Source organism: Delphinapterus leucas, chromosome 9 (genome assembly GCF_059928025.1).
Source record: "Delphinapterus leucas isolate spDelLeu-1000000601 "Yukka" chromosome 9, BTC_Dleu_Yukka2, whole genome shotgun sequence".
Lineage (NCBI taxonomy): Eukaryota > Metazoa > Chordata > Mammalia > Artiodactyla > Monodontidae > Delphinapterus > Delphinapterus leucas.
In genome coordinates, this window is record NC_143137.1 from 101,939,376 (window position 1) to 101,959,232 (window position 19,857).

The following is a 19,857-nucleotide window of genomic DNA, read 5'->3' on the forward strand; positions in this document are numbered from 1 at the left end:
TAAATGCATGTGAAAAATGTAACTGGAGCCATGGAACAGTCACCTTTCACAAGATAATGGATGGAGGCAAACAGCAATCTCAGTTGCAGATCTGTGATGTGGACACTTAACAAAGGATCCCAAGCCCAGGTCAGAGAGCAATTTTTTATAAAAAATTTTGAAATTCAGAGTATTTTCTATGTGAATTGATGAATCACCAGTTCTGTCTTATTGAATCTCCAACCCACAAGCACAACCATAATGAAACAATGCATTCCCATGATTAGCAGAGGGCACTGCCATCAAGATTGAGATGAATAAACTACAATGCCAATCTCATGGTTCTTTCTATCCTGGACACCAGTCCTGCAAGTTCAGAAAATGAAAAGACCTCATCTAAGAAAAGAATCTATCTAAATTTTGACTTTCATATGCTTTACTTAGTCCAATTTGCTTCCATATATTTTTCAATAGACAGCAAACATAAGGGACTTCGAAGATTATATAAATATAAATATATATAAAATGCACAACAAATGTAAATAAGATTAAAAATTTCTCCTCAAACTATTTAAATACATCTGAGTCAGTCACACAAAAACAACAAAATAATGCTAAACTATGGCTCTAATGAAACAGAGTAAATAGGTGCCTATAATAAAATTTAATAGGAATTTATAAATTTGACATATAGGTAATATGGTTCTATGTGTCCATTTCTACAATATCTATCCTACAGTGCTCCTCTCCACCAAGTAATATGCAAGATTAATCAATCAGCCTTAAATTCTCCCTGCCCTAGCACATCAAATTTAGACAGAATGCTCTAAGTTAACTTATATACATCTCTGCCTTCTCCCTGATAAATGAAAAATGCCTAACATGAATTTACCTTTTCTTGTCATTAAAATAATATTATTTTGGAATTATGGTCAATTCTTTTCTATTCTAAACACAAAGAGATGCTGAATAAATTATAACCAAATGTAATAGTAGAATGGATAATTAAATATTAATTAATATTAACATTACTGCTTAATATTCTTAAAATGGAATATTCTTAAAATGGAAAACCAGACAACAATGTGGATAAACAAATAACTATTACATACAGAAACTTGAATGAATCTTACAAACATAATGTTGAGCGTAAAAGAAGCCAGACAAAAAAGAAAAAAAAAACTTGCATTCTGTATGTTTTCCTTCATATTAAAATGACAAATAGGCACAATTAATATATACTTATAGAAATTAGGAAAGTGGTCACTCTTGTAGGTACTGACTGGAAGGGTGAACAAAGAGACATTTTGTGAACTGGTAACCTTTGGTGTCTTCATTTGGTAGATGAACACATATGTGCATATTATGTGAAAATCACTGGGCTGTAAGCTTGTATGTTGCATTTTAATTAAATGATTCATTAAAAAATTATGCTACAAGAAAAAAAAGACTGATGAGTGACATAAAAACGACCCCAAGAGTAATTGCAGATTCGTCAACCACAATAGCTTCCTGTGGCAATGAAAAGAAAATCTTCAGGATTAATGAGGAAAAACCACCCCCAAAATAAAACCCCAATGTAGAATTCCAGAACGAGCTAAAGTACCATCCAAAGTACTATTTTGAAAGAATTATGCAAATTATAAGAAATTTTATATTCCTATAAATATACTGAAAGAAATAGTAAAGAATACAATTCCCAAAAAAGAGGGAACAGAAAAAAGGAAATAAAGAAAGAATAGTGAGCAAATCAGTCATTACTGATTGGTAAATCTAAGAATGTATTGGCTATATCCAGGAATTGTAAAAAAATTGGAAGTTTAAAAACATATAGTACATAAGGTTTAGTTGAAAGTAGCATGGAGGGTGAGAAGGAAAACTTCTGGTAAAACTTTCTAAGAAGCTCCTGTTATTTTGAGAAAATAGTAATATCAATTAACTTAAGACTGTTAAATTAAATGAATGATATCATTTATCAAACATAAGGAGAAGAACTAATTAATAGAAGAGGACATATGTTAAACTGAGAAAAAGAAAATCAAAATAAAGAAAATGGAATGCTATGGACTGAGTTATATCTCCTCAAAACTCACATGTTGAAGACTTAACCCCTAATATTGTGGTATTTGGATGTGGGGCTTTGGGGAGGTAACTGGAGTTAGAACAAGTCATTAAGGTGGAGCTCTCATGATGAGATTTGTGACTTTATATAAACAGGAAGAGAGAGAGAAAGACATCTCTCTCCTTCCTCTATGTGAGACACATCAAGAAAGTGACCTACAAATCAGGAAGAGGTCCTCACTGGAACCAAACCAATCAGTACCTTAACCTTGGACTTCCAGCCTCCAGAACTTGAGAAACAAATGTCTGTTGTTTCTGCCCCCTAGTCTATGATCCTTTATTATAGCAGAGTAACAGATATTATTCTAACAGGAAGCAAGTTATGAAGCAAAGATTTATAAAGAAAGACCAAAGTCAGTAAGAAGCACAAATTAAAATTATAGAATTGTCTTAGTCACAAAAATTGCTAATTTTGAAAATATGTATTTGAGAATAGAGATGATCAGATAGGGCAAGTAAAACCTGAAACAAATCTAGGATTATAAGTGCTAGAAAAATATAGGGTACAAAATAAATATAAACCAAAGAAAAATGTTATAGCAACGCTATATCTGAGAACATGTATGCTGCAAATATACCGTGTCTGGGAAAACAACTTAAAAACTGAGAAAACAGTATTTAAGTATCTGTAGCTCTATTAAACATATTACTTAATAAATAAAAATACAATCTATTAAAACATATAAATCTATTAAACCTAGTGCGCCTAAATCATAGTCTAAAAATATAGAAATTTGAAATGAAACAATTACATAGAGAGTTGAGAAATTTCCAAAAATGAAAGAAGATTTTCATATTACACTGGTATAAACTAATAAATCAAATAACTAAAAAAGTGAGTTCTGCAATGCACATACCATAAATCTATGTTAGAGTTTAAAATTATAAATAATACTAAAGGAGTGTTACTATGTAGGAGGAACACTTCAACATGCTTCAAATATATAATTTTATTTACTATTAACAGCAAATCCAAGAGGAAAACACCGTTTTTGTCAACATTTTATATGTAAGAAATGTGAATCATGAAGAGCTCAAAGGGTTAACGAGGTTGAACATTGGTAGAGGGTTTAACATTAAAAACCTTATTAAAACAATGAACAGAACTGAGCATCAAGAGCAAGTCTAGGTAACAGCATACCAGCAGCAAGAGTCACCCAGTACCAGAACTTGATTTCTAAGTATCATTCTCCAATAAGAGGGACCAGTGTGTCTTGGATGAATGGCTGGTCCTAGGGGTTGGGCAGGGAAAGTATATATAAATAGGGGAAAATAAACAAATCTTCCTTACAGAGGCATTCCACAAAATATATGTAAATACCCTCCCCCATTGCAGGATGTAGGCTTAATCCTCTTTCCCTGCCTCTGCACTTGTGCTGGATTTAGTGACTTGCCTCCAAAATTAGAGTTATGGAAAAGGAAAAATAGTAGCATCACAATGGAGAAATCTGGTAGACCCCACCTTAGCCAAGAGATCAATTTAACATCATCTGTAATTAGTCCTGTTGCTATTGTATGTTTGTATGTCTTTTGATATCAGACACCTCACTATGTAGGATTCTTTCACATAACAAAAAAATAGTCCAATCATGATAAAAACGTTAGACAAACTCAAACTGAGGAACAATCTACAAAATACAACAGTAACGTTTTTCAGAAGTGTCAAGGTGACAAAGAGCAATGTGATAGAAAGAGTCACAGAAGAGAAAAAAGAGACATAATGGCAAAATGCAATGTGGCATCCTGGATGGGATCTTTGGACAGAAAAGGACATTAGTGGGAAAAAGGTCATATATGAACAGAGTCTGGATTTCAGTTCATTGTGATGTTCCCACACTGTTTTCTTGGTTTTGAAATGTGTGCCATGGTTCTATGAGACTTAAACCTCAGGGGAAGTCAAGTGAAGGGATTTCATGGACTCTCTGTGCTGTCTGTAATACTTCCTCATTATTCCAAAATACAGAAGCTTATTTTAAAAACTGAACATTATGCTCTTAGATACAGAATTTTTTTTTAATTCAGTATATTAACAACCCAGTTAAGATAACATCCCTTGTCAAAAAAGGAGTAGAAAAAAATTCCAGAATAGATATTTTCTAAACACATACATTTAACACAAGGAAAAAGTACAGCAAAATTAAAGCTATATTATATAAAAGTAAACCACTGTCAAAACTTAGAAAATAAGAGAAAGCCTAGAATAAGATATTTGAAATAAAATATCTGACAGATAATGTTATGTAGAACCAGTTTTCAACATAGATGAAGGACATTCTGCTAAGTGAAATAAACCAGACAAAGAAAGACAAATACTGCATGGTATTACTTACATGTGGAATCTAAAATAATGTCAAACTCATGGAGGCCGAGAGTAGAAAAGTAGCTGCCAGAGACTGAAGGTGGGGGAAATCGGTGGATGCTGGTAAAAGTGTACAAACCTTCAGTATAAGATGAACAAAGTCTGAGGATCTGATGTAAAACATGGTGACTATAGTTGATAACACTGCATTGCATAGTAGAAATTTGCTAAGAGAGTAAAATGTAAATGTTCTCACCAACAAAGGAAAGATAAAAGATGAGTGTGAGAAATGATGGATGTGTTAATTAAATAGATGGGAGGAATCCTTTACAGTATGTATGTATCAAATCATCACGAGGTAAACTTTAAATATCTTACCATTTTATTTGACAATTATACCTCAACAAAGCTGAAAAAATAATAAAAAATATTCTAAAAGTGTATATTACATACTGGATTTTGACTAGTTGGTAAAAAAATCTATCTCAATAATTTTATATCAACTACATGTTGAAATAATAATATTTTGGATCATTGAGTTAAAATATATTATCAAAATTCTTACAAAGGTATAAATAAACAACCAGATTAATAGGAAGATAGATAAAATATATCAAAATGATAGTAATAGAAAAGTAAAAAAAAATGGGACTAAACCTGCCAAGAGATAATCTCGCTAGTAATTATTGAACTGTGAATTAAATAGATTTTTAACCTTAGTATAAGGGCAAAAAAATTGAAGACAAACACTTGAGACATGGATGTGAAGGAATGGAAAAGTTTGTGCAAGTTTGGTGAGAGTTTATATTGGATGGAATCCCTTTTGTCTGCAAGTCAACAGTCTACATCTGCCTACTGAACACAGTAGACCACACATCCTACGTGTGGCTGACGGCCTCAGCTGAGCATCTGTGCTGGAGGATCACTTAACTCAGTGTAAGTGGAGACAGAAGCAAATATGTTTCATTCGCTGTTCTGACAAATTAGAAACAACCTAAATCCTTATGAAAAGGAAGTAAAAAAATATTGCTCTTGCTATATTCTTATGATGGAGTTCTAGACAGCAGCTCAAATGATTGAACACCATTGCTTTGATCATTTGGATATGCTGTACAAACATGATGTTAAGACAAAAAAGAAAGTTTACAGAACAGTGTGTACTATATGAGATAATGTTGTAACTATTAAAAACACATGCAACAATAATGTGTGTTTTGTTGATACACCAAGTGACAAAAGTAAATGTATCTTCAAAAAATCTGAAGCAAATGTATAAAATAATAATTGCAAAAAATTATGTGATGAATGCAGATGTTTTATGTTAATCTTTCAAGTGGTCTGAATTCCATAAACATTTAAAGCTTCAATACATCAAAAGTACTTTTGTACCCTCTGATTTTTCTTTACACACTTTCCTTCTTTCTTTTTAATTACAATTACACTAAGCAACTCAAATATATTACATACAGAAAGATATTGGGAATAGAAAATATTGTCTTGAGTGTATATTAGAAAGATGACTAACTTTGTACATTTTAATTCTTTCACATTCAACACAATAAAAATTTCTACAAACAAATTTTACATACCAAACATACATTTTTACTGTTTGTCATATATATATATATATATTTATTTATTCAAAGGAGATATTTCTAAACATTAAGCAATGCATTATTTACTAAAGAAAATCCTTACAAATACATTGTTCTCTTACAGATCACTTAAAATTGTTATAAAATAAAATATACCCAATTATAAATTCTTTTATTTTACTGTATAAAATCACACCCTGGTTTACAGAAGTATTTGCTGTGCTATGACTTCTTTTGAGAGCCTGCTTTGGTTCTTCTGACTCTAAAACTTCTTACTGACTCAAACTCCTGAGCTGATGTATCCTTTTTCCCAATCACTTCTTTTCTGTCCTTGGTCTCCTACCAGCAGGTGATGCATTATGTTAGTTGCCAAGGTCAAGTTCTTGCCCATAGAAAAAAAAAAAATCATAACACTTGCAGCAATCATACCAAGTCCAATATCACCAATGACATTACTGCTTAAGCCACACCAGCTCAGCTTTCTGTGAGGACTCAAAGTGACAATGATGCCCAGAGCATCAACAAATGAGGTAATAAAAAAGCAGGCAGCTTATGGTAAAAGTGGTCACGGAAACAAGTGCTTTCTGGAATTAAAAGAAATATGCACTGTATGAAGTTTAGATTTCCTACAACATAGGATATATTATCTTTGTCATTGTTTCTTAAAAATGAAATGCTTACATTATTTACATAGCAAAAAGGCTTTTTTCCACCAACACTGACATCTTTTTAGTTAGCTTGATGATGGTGGTAACTGGTAGAATGTGGAGTGTGACTTGAACTAGGGTCACAGCTCTCCCGTCACTTGTGTGACCTTGGACAAACACTTGCATCTCAGACCCAGCATCTATCTCATCAACTTAAAATTGTGGATGGTGGATACATGATTGCTATTGTTCTTTTGAGATCTAATTGCTTATGATTCTCCCACACTCTAATTTTTAATTTAATGAATGTAAATGAGAAGCTAAAAGTAATGAACTACTGATAAACATCTTTTCATATTTCTACAATGGTGATCTTCAAACTTGTTCATTAGAACAGTATGTAATACATTTTACATTTTACGCTACTGCCCAGTATAAACACACACTCTACCATCTATATGTATGGATGTATATGTGTATGTATGTTTCTATCTATCTATCTATCTATCTATCTATCTATCTATCTATCTATCCATCACCTATCTATTCATCATCTATGAATAGATCATGAAACGAAGATTTCACAAACCAACTATCTTACTTTTTGTGACAAACTCTGATATGTTCGATTACAGTTTAATTAAAGAAAATCTTAGTTGAAACTGGCTAAACAGATTTCATTACCCTTTAATTTGTGGGAAATTCGGTTTGAAGAACATTCTCCTAAATATTCAAGCCCATTTTCTCTTTCAGTTGGGATCGAACAGAGGAAGCTGATTCTAAAGTATTTAGAATATATATTGATTATTTTTCCTTTAGGAAAAGTGATATTAGGGCTCTCCTAAAGTTTAGTGATTATGTTTAACTCAAAATAATCCAATAATACTTTATATTCTCAAATGACACTCTTTCAGAAGAATGTTTCTATTCATTAAATTTATTTAAGGGGCTTCCCTGGTGGCGCAGTGGTTGAGAGTCCACCTGCCGATGCAGGGGACATGGGTTCGTGCCCCGGTCCAGGAAGATCCCACATGCCACGGAGAGGCTGGGCCCGTGAGCCATGGCCGCTGAGCCTGCGCGTCTGGAGCCTGTGCTCTGCAACGGGAGAGACCACAACAGTGAGAGGCCCGCGTAACGAAAAAAAAAAAATTATTTAACTAGGTTATATAATGTTATTGGACCATTCTCCTATGAAAAAGACTTAGCAAAAATAAGCCAGTGAATAAACTCCACCCCTACTCACCATCAGATACTTCAGTTTAGGGAAAGAGACCATTAAGAAGCTGGTCTGTTTGTTGCACAGAAAGTGGAGAACACTTGTGGATATCCTGGGTATGGGACATAGATGGATAGCAGTCCTTGGCAGTGTGATTCCCCACACAATGATGCCCTGAGAGCCACCTCCAACCCAACTGTGCTCCTGGAAAAGCTTCAATTCTGGACCCTCAGGAGTCTTAAGCATTGAAAAGTGGCAGCTTTAAGGCATGGAAGAATTACAGGACTAGGTGAGCATGACCATTTCTATCCCTTGTATTTTGTACCTGTGTCCAATGTGGATGTTATTAAAGAGTACTCAATTCAGTTAAGAATTGAAATAGACTATATAATTTTTTTAAGTTAGCCAGTAAAGGTAATTCAGTATGACTTACCTTAAAATGCCTAATTCACATACCAGCATCTCTAGGAAATATCCCAAACCCTATACATAAAAGGATTCAGTCCTTTCTACTGAATAGTCATTTAATCTTGTGCTACTTCTGTACCTTACACATGCTTCTCATGCCATATGCCCCACACTGTACTGTAATTTAGAGAAGAATAAAGGTGTAGTGATGGGGATGACCTACTCAAGTCAGACTCCCTTGTATTATTAATAATAATATAATATAGCATAATATAAACAATATGCATAATAATAGTATGCAGTTCAAGTATGGTTTTGAGACTGAGTGTCATGTAACAATCAGAGAAAGGGTCTTAGAATAGATTCATAGGACAGAATGATAGGATCATTATTTTATGTAATTCCGTCCTGTGAAGGACTAAGATCTTGGGACTTCTGCCTACTTTCCTTACTTGGGGAGTTTTTGAGGGATCATACATTTTTCAATCAGACTGAAGAGCTGATTGGAGCTTTTTTCAGGCTCAGAGCTTTGTGCCTCAATTACAAACTCCAGGCACACACTTCTTCTCCTTTTCATGGACATCTGGGCCCCACTGGCCTGCAAGGGCAATCCTGAGGAGCCGCCCCTCCCTTCTGCCTGTCACTCCCTGGGGTGTGAGAGGCTTTTCTCCACTCTGTTTTCCTGGGCCTGACCTGGAGGAAGGCTGACGTGCCACTTTCCAGTCTCTCTTCCATGCAGCTGCCACTTCATACTGTGGGTGCACTCACTGCTCTTCCTCTCTTTGAAGGCACATCTGTTCATGTGGGTCTCAAGCTTTTAATTCAGAAACATAATAGTCGTCTCTCCTTTGACCTTAAGCTCAGAGAAGTTTGCCATTTGGGTGGTGAACTGCAAAGTCATGGTACATCTTCACAGACTAGCCAAATAGCAAGTTTTCATTAGGTTACTGAATATTTAAGCATGATCATCACTCACTTTTTTTGGAGGAGAAATGGGGCAAATGAAATGCCAGACCTCATATATTTATGTGTCTCATTGCCCCTGAGACTAGACTTGAGTCATTGCTCCAGAGTAACTTTAAACCCCCTACTGCTGTATGTTGACAGCCTATCACAGAATCCCACTAATATAGGCTGCACTGCCTTGAGTAGGACACACAGAGAAATGTTGCTTGAAACTTCATCCATGATGCAATGTTATATTAACCCTGGTTTTCAACCGCTGCTCATCTTTAATGACTACGTTATACTCTAAAGATACAAGTCACCTGAAAAGGAGCAAAGAATCCTGTCCTGCAGAGGTGGGTGAGGGCTGATTCTCCATTATCTCTGTCCTTGAAAAAACTGTTAAGATTATCATAAAAAGTACATTGTAGAGATTCAGATATTCTGTGAATACAGGAGGTAGAGGAGGTAGATGATCAAAAGCACTGGTGAGGAAAGAATCATTTGGCTGACGTGGTGAAACATCTAATTCTTTACTGACCAACAACCGTCCTCAAAAGACACAGCATCTCTTCACCTAAATGAATGTGTCCATTACCGAGTAGTCAGAAGTGGTCCTTGGTTAAAATTTATCTTCAATATTAAGGGTGAGTAAAGCCAAAATAAAAATTAAGAGAAAAAAATTGAAGCTCATATTGTGTTTTGTGCCATCTCCATAAGAACTGTTTCTTCTGATAACTTTTACTGAGGAAATAATTTACTCACTAGAATTCAGTGTCAATTAAGGATCTGATAGAAAACAGCATCACTTACTATAATTTTCAATAATTATTAGGGACTTAGAGTATTTGAAGGATTTTATCTATCTATCTGTATTCATAAACCTGAATTTATTTTAAAAATTTCCCAGAAATACTCTAGTAGGAGTATTTAAGCTCACACATTTTTTAAAGGTATGTATGTGTCCTACTTGTATGTGTGAATGTTTACCTGGTGCTACTGAAAATGTGTTCCTTGGGATTGTAGTGCATCCAAATATATTACTATATATTTTGTTTAATATTTTGCTAGACATGTGAATTTGTTAAATACTATGTTTAAAAAATATTGAACTATTATGTGTCCTTCAGAATGGCTCATCTCTTCACAATAAGGATGTTACTGAGGGCAATAAGGCATAGGATGATTCAAAAATTATTTGGCTAGAGAACATTTTACAACAGTAACAACTACTAGCATCTGGAATGGGTTGAATGGTGGCCCCCAGCCAAGTACACCCATGTTATAACCGCTGGAACAAGTGATGTTACCTTGTTTGGAATAAGGGTCTTTGTAGATGTGATTAATTTAAGGATCTTAAGAAGAGGAGATCATCTCAGATTATTCATGGGTCCTAAATCCCATGACAAGTATCCTGATAAGATAGACCCACAGAGAAGACACACCCAGAGAAGGCTGTGTGAAGATGGAGCAGAGGGAGGGATGCAGCCACAAGCCAAGGGATGCTGAGAGACACCAAAAGCTGGAAGAGGCAGAGAACAGATCCTCCTCCAGAGCCCCAAGAGGGAGTGGGCTCCATCCACACTTTGACTTTGAACAACTGACCCCTAAAACTGGAGGGAATACTTTGTTTTGTTTTGTTTTAAGCCATCTGGTTTGGTATAATTTGTTACAGCAGCTCTAGGAACTAATATAGCATTTATGGTAAATATTACGATAGACATATTTAAACACAAATATTTATTTTAAAATTGGATCAGTATTCAATTTCTCTTTAAAAAGTTGTACATATTCTTTGATAAAGACAATATATCAAATCTTGAAAATATTAGCCTGTTCCAGATTTTCTTCAGTATTTCCTATGTTGATTTTTATCTATATGACCTATTATATGACACATAGTTAAATATATATATATAAAAATTTATATCCATAATTCTGCTAACTAATGTTTGTCTGAAGAGTGTGTCATCCTATAATTATTATTTATTTACTTTATTTTCTAGAATAATAAGGCAGATACAAAGGAGCTTAATGTTCAGATAATGAAATGTATTTTAGAATGTACTAGTAAATTAGGTAGAATTGTGATGATTTTTAGCAGAAGGATAATAATTTAAAGATCATTTCTAAATTAAAAAAAATAATCTTTCTTAAGTCACAGGGATAAATTTTATTCTATTGGCTACTTGGAAAAGGAATCCCTTTTCTTAAAACGTAAATTGCTATAAAGCTCTTGATGTTCCTGCAACATGTGTGCACATATGGATGGACATTGCCACACTTGCTTCATAGGATGACACTAGGATAAAAAAAATGTTAATACGAAAAGCGGTGATAGCTATCATTGAGTGCCTACCATGTGATATATTTCATGTTGCATGTTTTACACATATAAAACCTAGTCCTTACAAACCAGCTGCAAGACGTTACCATTTCCAATTTCAGACTCCCAGAAATATTATTCTCCTAACTTTAAACATCTAGTATGTACCTAAGCAGAAATTTAAAACTTTGACACCAAGATTTTATACAATGTATCCCCAAATCTGCATTTCTATTTCCTTTCTTCTTTGGGAAAGACTTAGATTCTCACACTGAAATTACAGATAAGTTTTGGTGATGCATTCAAAAGAACAGAAGAAACCAATAAGGCACATTCATCTTTTTCACTCACAGAAAAATGGATATTTATAAATTCAAACTTAAGAATGTACAGTGTGTCTTTTCTATGACTGGAATTCTCTCAAGGTAATGCTCTCAGAAAGAATCCTTGCAGGTAGCTGCTCCCAGATGCTATGACTGTATTTATTCATTGTTGCTTTCACTTGGTGATAGGGCTTTCTCCAGACTTGGGATGCAATGCACAATGTGCACAGTTGACAAAAAAGGAGTGCTTTCTTTTTTTTTTTTAAAGCATCATACAGATAAATAACTTTCTGTTTAATATACTATTTAAATATAGGTCAACATGAACATATTTTTAAGTACCTTTCTCATTTACAAGGAATTCTTAAGAAAATAAATCATTTCCTATGTACACATGGAGAAGATGTTGTCTGCTTTTCCCTTCAGAGTGCCCCAGGCTCATTCATGGCTTCTTGCGTATTTGAAATCAGCCTGTTTTAAGAGCAAGTCCCAAGTCCCAGGCAAACACTTTTTCAGTAAAATGGAAGAAATAGTCTCATTTTCTTCTCATTTAGGCAGATCTTTCTTATAAAACTCTGGTCAAACTATGTAATGAGTAAATGTTGGGTTCTGAGTTTTGTTTCCAGTTGGCAAAAGGGAGAAAATAACCCTCAGGTCATGGGATTGTCGTGAGATGTAAATAAATAACGTGTAATAAATTTACTAATACTGTAATGATGGCTAACAAGGATGCAATTACTGCTATCACCTTCCAGAATCAGCTCCGCCTATGCATAACCAGCACACCGCCATCACTAACTACTTCTCCATTTTGCAAGAATGACCAGGGCTTTCTTCATTCTCGGCTCTTATTCATATCAACCTCACCCATCTTTCTTGGAATATTCTTATGACTTGAATTTGTGACACCACACTGCTGTTTTTCCTTTTCTTTTCTACTCACTACTTTTAAGTCTGTTTTACAGGCTTATTCTCCTTCAAGCAGCCATTTGGTGATGAAGTGCTCCAACTCTACTTCCTGAATTTCTCTCCTAGGTTATTTATTTTTATTTATTTTTATTTTTTTATTTTTTTTGTGGTACGCGGGCCTCTCACTGTTGTGGCGTCTCCCGTTGCGGAGCACAGGCTCCGGACGTGCAGGCTCAGCGGCCATGGCTCACGGGCCCAGCCGCTCCGCGGCATGTGGGATCTTCCCGGACCGGGGCACGACCTCGCGCCCCCTGCATCGGCAGGCGAACTCTCAACCACTGCGCCACCAGGGAAGCCCTCTCCTAGGTTATCGACGTACCATACCTACATATCAATGGCTGTCTCTTCGGTATTGTCCATCAAGCTGAACTGACCTGATCTCTTATCAGAAAAGATGAAGCAATGCCATTTGACATGTATTCTTGGAGTTTCCACAGTCACCTAGACTTAACAATTGAGGAATCAAGTTCATGATAACCCACCACCTCTACACTCAACACAACTCCAATGGTTCTACGTCAGTAAATAGAACCAGTGTCCATAATATTTGAAGGTTTTGAAAACACATCGTTAGCACCTTTTCCATCACCGGTCTCATTTAAAACTGATTAAGGTGTAATGTCACTTCCATTCCCTCTCAACCTATGCTAATCTCTCCACTCCATTCCATTTTCATCACTGTCATTTTAGTACCAACCATGATTTTTTTTTTTGTCATTATACTGCCCCCTGCAAAATCTTCTTAAAAGGAGTCTGTGCATCCACTCCTCCTTCCTGTCATCAGTCTTTCTCTACAGTGCACTTAGAGTGATCTTTTAAAAATACAAAATTGATTGCACATTTTTTGTTTTATTTAAATTCTTCAATATTCTTCCAAAGTCTTAATATTGCCTCTGGGTCCAGTGTGGTCCAGGACCACACTGCCCTGAATCCAGGTCTACACAAATTTCTCTGCTCTTTCACAAATATTTGGATTGCTTTTACTTTCACTAATGTAATGCTTCCTCATCAATCACATATCAATTCTGTCTCACTTTTTAAAAGAGACCTCTCTGGGATTGCAGTCTATGTCAGTTTTCCTTAATCTCATAGAATCTGTATTTCATTTGTGTGTCTCTTAAAATTGTTGGTCAATATATGCATGCTTATTTTAGTAGTGCTGTAGCCTACTTTCTAAGTAAGTTCCATGAATACAGATGAAATATTTCTTTTAGGTTAGTATATTTTTCCAGTGTCTGGAGCAATATAAATACATCTTCAATAAGTATTTGTTGAATGAATTGATGAATTTCTTCTGAAAATGATACTCTGTCCAAGTGAAATATTACTCAGACCACATCCTTCAATGCCCACCCCTAAAGCCAGTCTGTTCACAATGCCTCTTGAAGAGGTCCCTTCTTTCTTCATTTCTGGCTAAATCAATTGCTCCTTCCTACACAATTCCTATTAGTGTTTATTGGTACCATTTCAAAGTTTTTTTATGGAAAACAACTCAGCTATTTTTAGGTTTTTAAAGAAATTAGTGGAGAAGAGAGAGGTAGGCATTGCTTTCTAGGAGCTAAAGTTGAGGAAATGCCTTAATTGCTGATGTAATGATGCTTGTAATATTGTATTCTTATCCTTCCCCCACTCTCTAAATACTCCACGTTTAGAGAGACAAGAGTCCAGTGGAAGAGAGGAACAACTGATGAAAGATATCTTGATAAAGCAGAAGGTATTAGCCACAAAAAGTAAGAAAACAATATCTTCCTTGAGGCAGAAGCAGATTTGAGTCCAAGGACATTTTCTGGGCACAAGCTAAGTGCTAATGAAACAGAAGGAAATGGGAGAGTTTCTTCAACCTCTTACTTCAAGATATTTTTCTCTTTATCATTCAGATCTCAGCTTCCATACTCCTTGATTCTGGCACTTCTCAGGAATATGATTCTTTTCCATGTTTTTAAATGTGCTTTTTTATGACCGCTGGAACAAGAGGCTTTGAGAAAACATGACAAATACCTCCCTTGGTTTTAGTCGGCATATATTTATATGCACGTTTGGTATTCCTGCTCACCTTCCAGCATGATTTTCAGAGCCTCATAATTCCTCTCTTTGATTCAGAGATGGGAAATGTGGAAATGAGAGATTCTCAACCAATAATAACCTCAACAAGTACTGCTGGCAGCCCTCAACAGCCTGTTATGCAGAGTAGGGCTTCTACTCTAACCAGTTAGTATCCAATCTATTTCAAAAGAACAGAGAAAGAAGCAGACTGTCATATAAGAGTAGCTACTCAATATCAACAACAACAGCGACAATCCTTTGACATAAACTACAAAAGATAAGGTAAAGGAACCTTATAAGGAAAAAGGCTTTGATATTCCTTGGCTTAAGAAGAAATCCACAGAGACACCATGAAACGTTTACATTCAGGATGAGAAGAGCAAAATACTAACCCTTTAGAAGAGTAAGCATGTTAGCCGCAAAACATACATCCACATTTCTTTATAAATTTGTGGTATAAAAAGAAATATATCTGGTCTCTGTCCATGGTTCCTGGCACAGAGTTCCTCAAACCCTTGATATTTCCTGAGTGACTGTCTTTCTTTATTCATAAGGAGCCCATTTTGAGCACATCTAGTTTATGCTAATGAGGTGACTGAGGGTCGCCCTCCCTAGGTAGCTTCAGGTTGGAGATGGTCACCAGAAAGCCTCAGTGATTAGAGGTAGGAACTTTCAGCCATACTCATTAACCTCTGGGAAGGTGAGAGGGGTGGAAGGTGAGAGGGGTGAAAGGTGGAGTGGCTAGCGATTAAGCTCTATAAAGATCTTACACAAGATTTAATGAGCTTTCAGGTTGCTGAACACATTCACATGCCATGAGGATGATGCACCCCAGTTCTGCAGGGACAGAGCTCCTCTTCTCAGGACTCCCCAGGACCTTTGACCTATGCACCTTATCATTAGGATGTTCAACTTACCTTTTATAATACCCTTTATATTAAACTTTTAAATTGTAAGTAAATACTTTTTCTGAGTTCTGTGTGTGACTTTAGCAAATTAATTGAACCTAAGGAGGGGGTCATGGGAACCTCTAATTTGTAGCCAGTCACACACAGTTAACAAGCTGGACTTTTGATTGTTGTCTGAAGTTAAGGTAGTCTTGTGGGCCTGAGTCTTTAACCTGTGAGATCTGATTTTGTCTCTAGGTAGACAGTATTAGAATTGAGCCAATCCTGATGGTATGAACACACACACACACACACACACACACATTGGAAAGTGCTATTCCAAATCTATTTGCATTTCTCATAAAGTGTCATATCCCAAATATCAACAAGCATCTGTATAAAACAGTTTCAACTTAGTATTAAATAAGTACCTCTGAGACTTTGTTATTCTTATTTTGTTGAAAGATAGAAATCACACTTTCATGCAAATATAGGATTGAATTATGAAGAGTTATATGTTAGAATACAGAGATAAATTTATCGGTCTTCTGCTTCCCTTCATAATGGAATACAGAACTTTCTCTCCAGCAATAAACTACTATGTAACTTGACAAAATATATAAGGCAAATGTTTTAAAGTACTAGATTAAAGGCATTGCAGGACTGTAGCCCCCAAGGAGAGGTGAACTTCCATGGAGGATTCCATAACTACTAACTTTCTGCCAAAAGAAAATTTACTGACTGTTGTAAAGAGTGGAGCACAGAGATCCTGATAAAACGGAAAAGCAGTGATCAGAGTCTATTGCAGCTGAAGCAGCAGGAATCGAGCACATCAGACAAGAGAGCTGTACAGAGATCCCCAAAGCCCATGTGTAAATTCTCTACAAGCTCCTAAGAGGCCTGCACATATGTACATGCCATGCAAGCCACCCAAAGGACTACAGACAACAGCTGCTACAGAGAGCAGAACAGACAGTACACTTACAGTCATGCTGAGATCACTGGGGATAACCAACACCCAGGGAAGCCATGGGGCACAAGGAAGGCAGCATAGACCATAACTGAGAGCAAAATATATACCGAACCCACCCTATGAAACCTAAAATCAAAGATTGATGAGATCTCATAGAAGGCAAAATTTGTAGTTTGAGTCACTTAAAGTTAAAAGGGCTTAGAAAACATTTACAATTTCTACAGGTCTTCACTAACCAAGCTTAAAATCAGGTTTATATAAATTCAAAGCGATCAATCATAATTGATCTGACTGCTGAAACAAGAATCAACAATTTTTTGAGAAAGATCACAAGATACAGATTCTCCACATGGATTGTGTTACCCAAAACGTCCATAAATAATGAGTATTTTTTAACTCATCAGATTTCAAAGAAAAAGAGAAATGTAATTCATGGTAAAGGAAAGAAGGAAGGAAGGAAGGAAGGAAGCAGGAAGGGAATATTTGATATAAAGAAACCCTAAAGGTCTGGAAGTTGAACTTTATAGACAAATACAAAAAAAGCTGTTATAAATCTGTTTCAAAGAATAATAAGAAAATACAGTTTTAATAAATAAATGTATAGGGGGTCTCATCAGAGATATACAAACTATAAAAAAGAAACAAACTGCCACTTTTAGGACTGAAAATTTCAATAACTGAAATGGAAAAGTTCCTGGATTGTTCCAGCAGGAGGTTGAAGATAGAATAAAGGAAACCATTTCCATAAGAAGGAAGTGGGGTCACAGGTTGGGTTCCCTGGAAAGCAGACCAGAAGTCCTCTTGGGATTAATATCCATCCATAGAAGGGAAGAGAAAGAGCAAGATTGGACAAGGTAAGAAGTGGAATTGATATCCAGTCCCAACAAAGTCCTCTGTCAGTCTCTGGGGGAGACCTGGAGCTGGGGATGGCATTTCAGAGCCCCTACACGGGAGGTGAGAGGGCAGAGCCTCTATATCTCTTTGCTAATCAGTCCCTGAGTTGTGGCTGCCTTTGGAAGCAGGAATGAACTTGAGTGAGGCAGTCTTCTTCACCAGAATCAATTGTCATGAGGGCTTACAGCTGAGGTAGCTCTCCCAGCAGCCGACTATATAAGTCCTGAGGGGGACCTGGGAAGAAAGTCATAGCAACTACCGCTGTCTCTGCACGCCCTACCTACATCTTCGTGTAAGATCTGGGAGCAGCTGCTCCAGGATTCTTGTGAGTCTTTCTTTCTGTGGGTCACATGTTATAGGAAGATTCTTGAAGGGGAAGAGCTACAGCACTGCCTCGCATCTGGTGTCAAGACTGAATGGACCCTCGAGTGTTTTCCTCCTCCGCTACCATTCCAGATGTCCTTCACCTCAGCTAGAGTCTCTGCTTGTCTTAGTGTCTTACCTGCCGATGTGATCTATACTTCTATCCAGTAAGCATCTGAGTCCCTGGCTACCACGTTGACTTTAAAATCAGGTGAAGAATTGCCAGGAGAGACCAAAGTAAACCACCTGAGTGCTAGATGCACTCCTACCTGCTCACATACCAGCCTGTCTCCTCATGATGATCAAGGTTGATTACACCTGCCACCATGGTGACAATTTTTGCTCACTGGTCCCCTGGCATGGAAAGCCTGCAGTGTCCAGATTGTAGCTACTGTTCAAGGGGACTCTTGCTGTGCTCCTCCTGGATGTGCCCCCCATGGTAACAAAGAGCTTTAAACAGACAAAACTCAGAGTTGAGAATAAGGGATGTAAAATTCCCAAATGGATGACTGCAAGGGATGCTAAGTAGAGAGATTCCTACTGTGACCTCTTGCCTCTTGGACCCATGCAACCCATTTATCTGGGAGGCAGCACCATATAATTGCCATTGATTTAGAAGGTTTACTGTGTTATGAATGATGACACCCCATTCTCATAAAGTATCTCCTCTGTGTTGGGGCATCAGTTGTTCCTTTAAGCAGACCATTCCATCATTTTATAAAGGTGACCATTGCTGTTATGATATGAACAGTGGATCCTATGGTCATGAGTCCACTTCCATATTGTAATGTCCTTACTTTACACCATGTTATATGGGATCCTGTGGCAGTGGTTTGAGCCCTCTGTAATCCCCAGGTGAGTGGTTCTGGCTGAAGTCTTGTGGGTAGGAAAGGAAAATCCATACCTGGACTATGTGACTCTTCCTGTCAAAATGAATGGTGGCCTTCCACCTTCCTGGAAAGGCCCCAGTATAGCCATCTTGCTACCAAGTGGCTGGTTGAGCTCCTCAAGAAATAGTGCCATCTTGTTAAGTAATGTTGGTCTTTGCTGTTGTGTCAGGTTGAGAAGGAGACTGACTCCAGCCCTACACCTTGGTTCCTGTACACATGCCTGTTGTGCCAGGACTGAGGTGGTTAATAACAGAGGCTCCCTGTCAACCCTGACAAGTCATTTCATTTGCCTGCTTATATACCGCCTCTCCTGCGATGGATGCCCAATTCTGTTACAGCATCTCCATTGTAGGTGATGGAGACCCTCCATTGAACTTTTCTTCATGCTTGTTCCCTATCTCGAGCATATTTCTTCTTGCTTTGCTATGCTGTGCATTACTCAGGCTCTCCTGTGGAAAAGGGGAAAGCTTTCTGACCCATCCTATATTCTCTCTAACGTTTTTATTGCTCTGAGCACTTAAATTCCTTTTCCCACTAACTGTAAGGAATCCTGGCATCTCTACTTCCCTTAGTGTGAGCCATCACTCTTTCCACCCCTCTAGGAGTCTTCAGAGCAGCATGTTTACATCGTGTTATTGTTGGAGTGCTAACTCACATATATCCTGAGAGTGGTCCCGTATTGATGAACTGTTTCCTAGAAATTTGCGGTTTGCCCCTCCCGATCCAGTGTCTTCAGAACACAGCCGCATATATATTCTCCTAGATGCTGCCGGTGTTTGCAAATTAGCTTCTTCAGAGTCTAGAACTCTTCCTCCCTCAGCAAGCCCAGCAGGTTACCAGCTTTATGGTCCTAGATGCCAGGAGAAAGGGTGGGGGCAGAACCTACGGTGTGTGCATGTTCTCTAAGACAGAGGATGCTCACTAAGAAACTGGCAGTCCTGGCCTTATTAGGAAGTACTCCTATAACAGGGAGTAACAG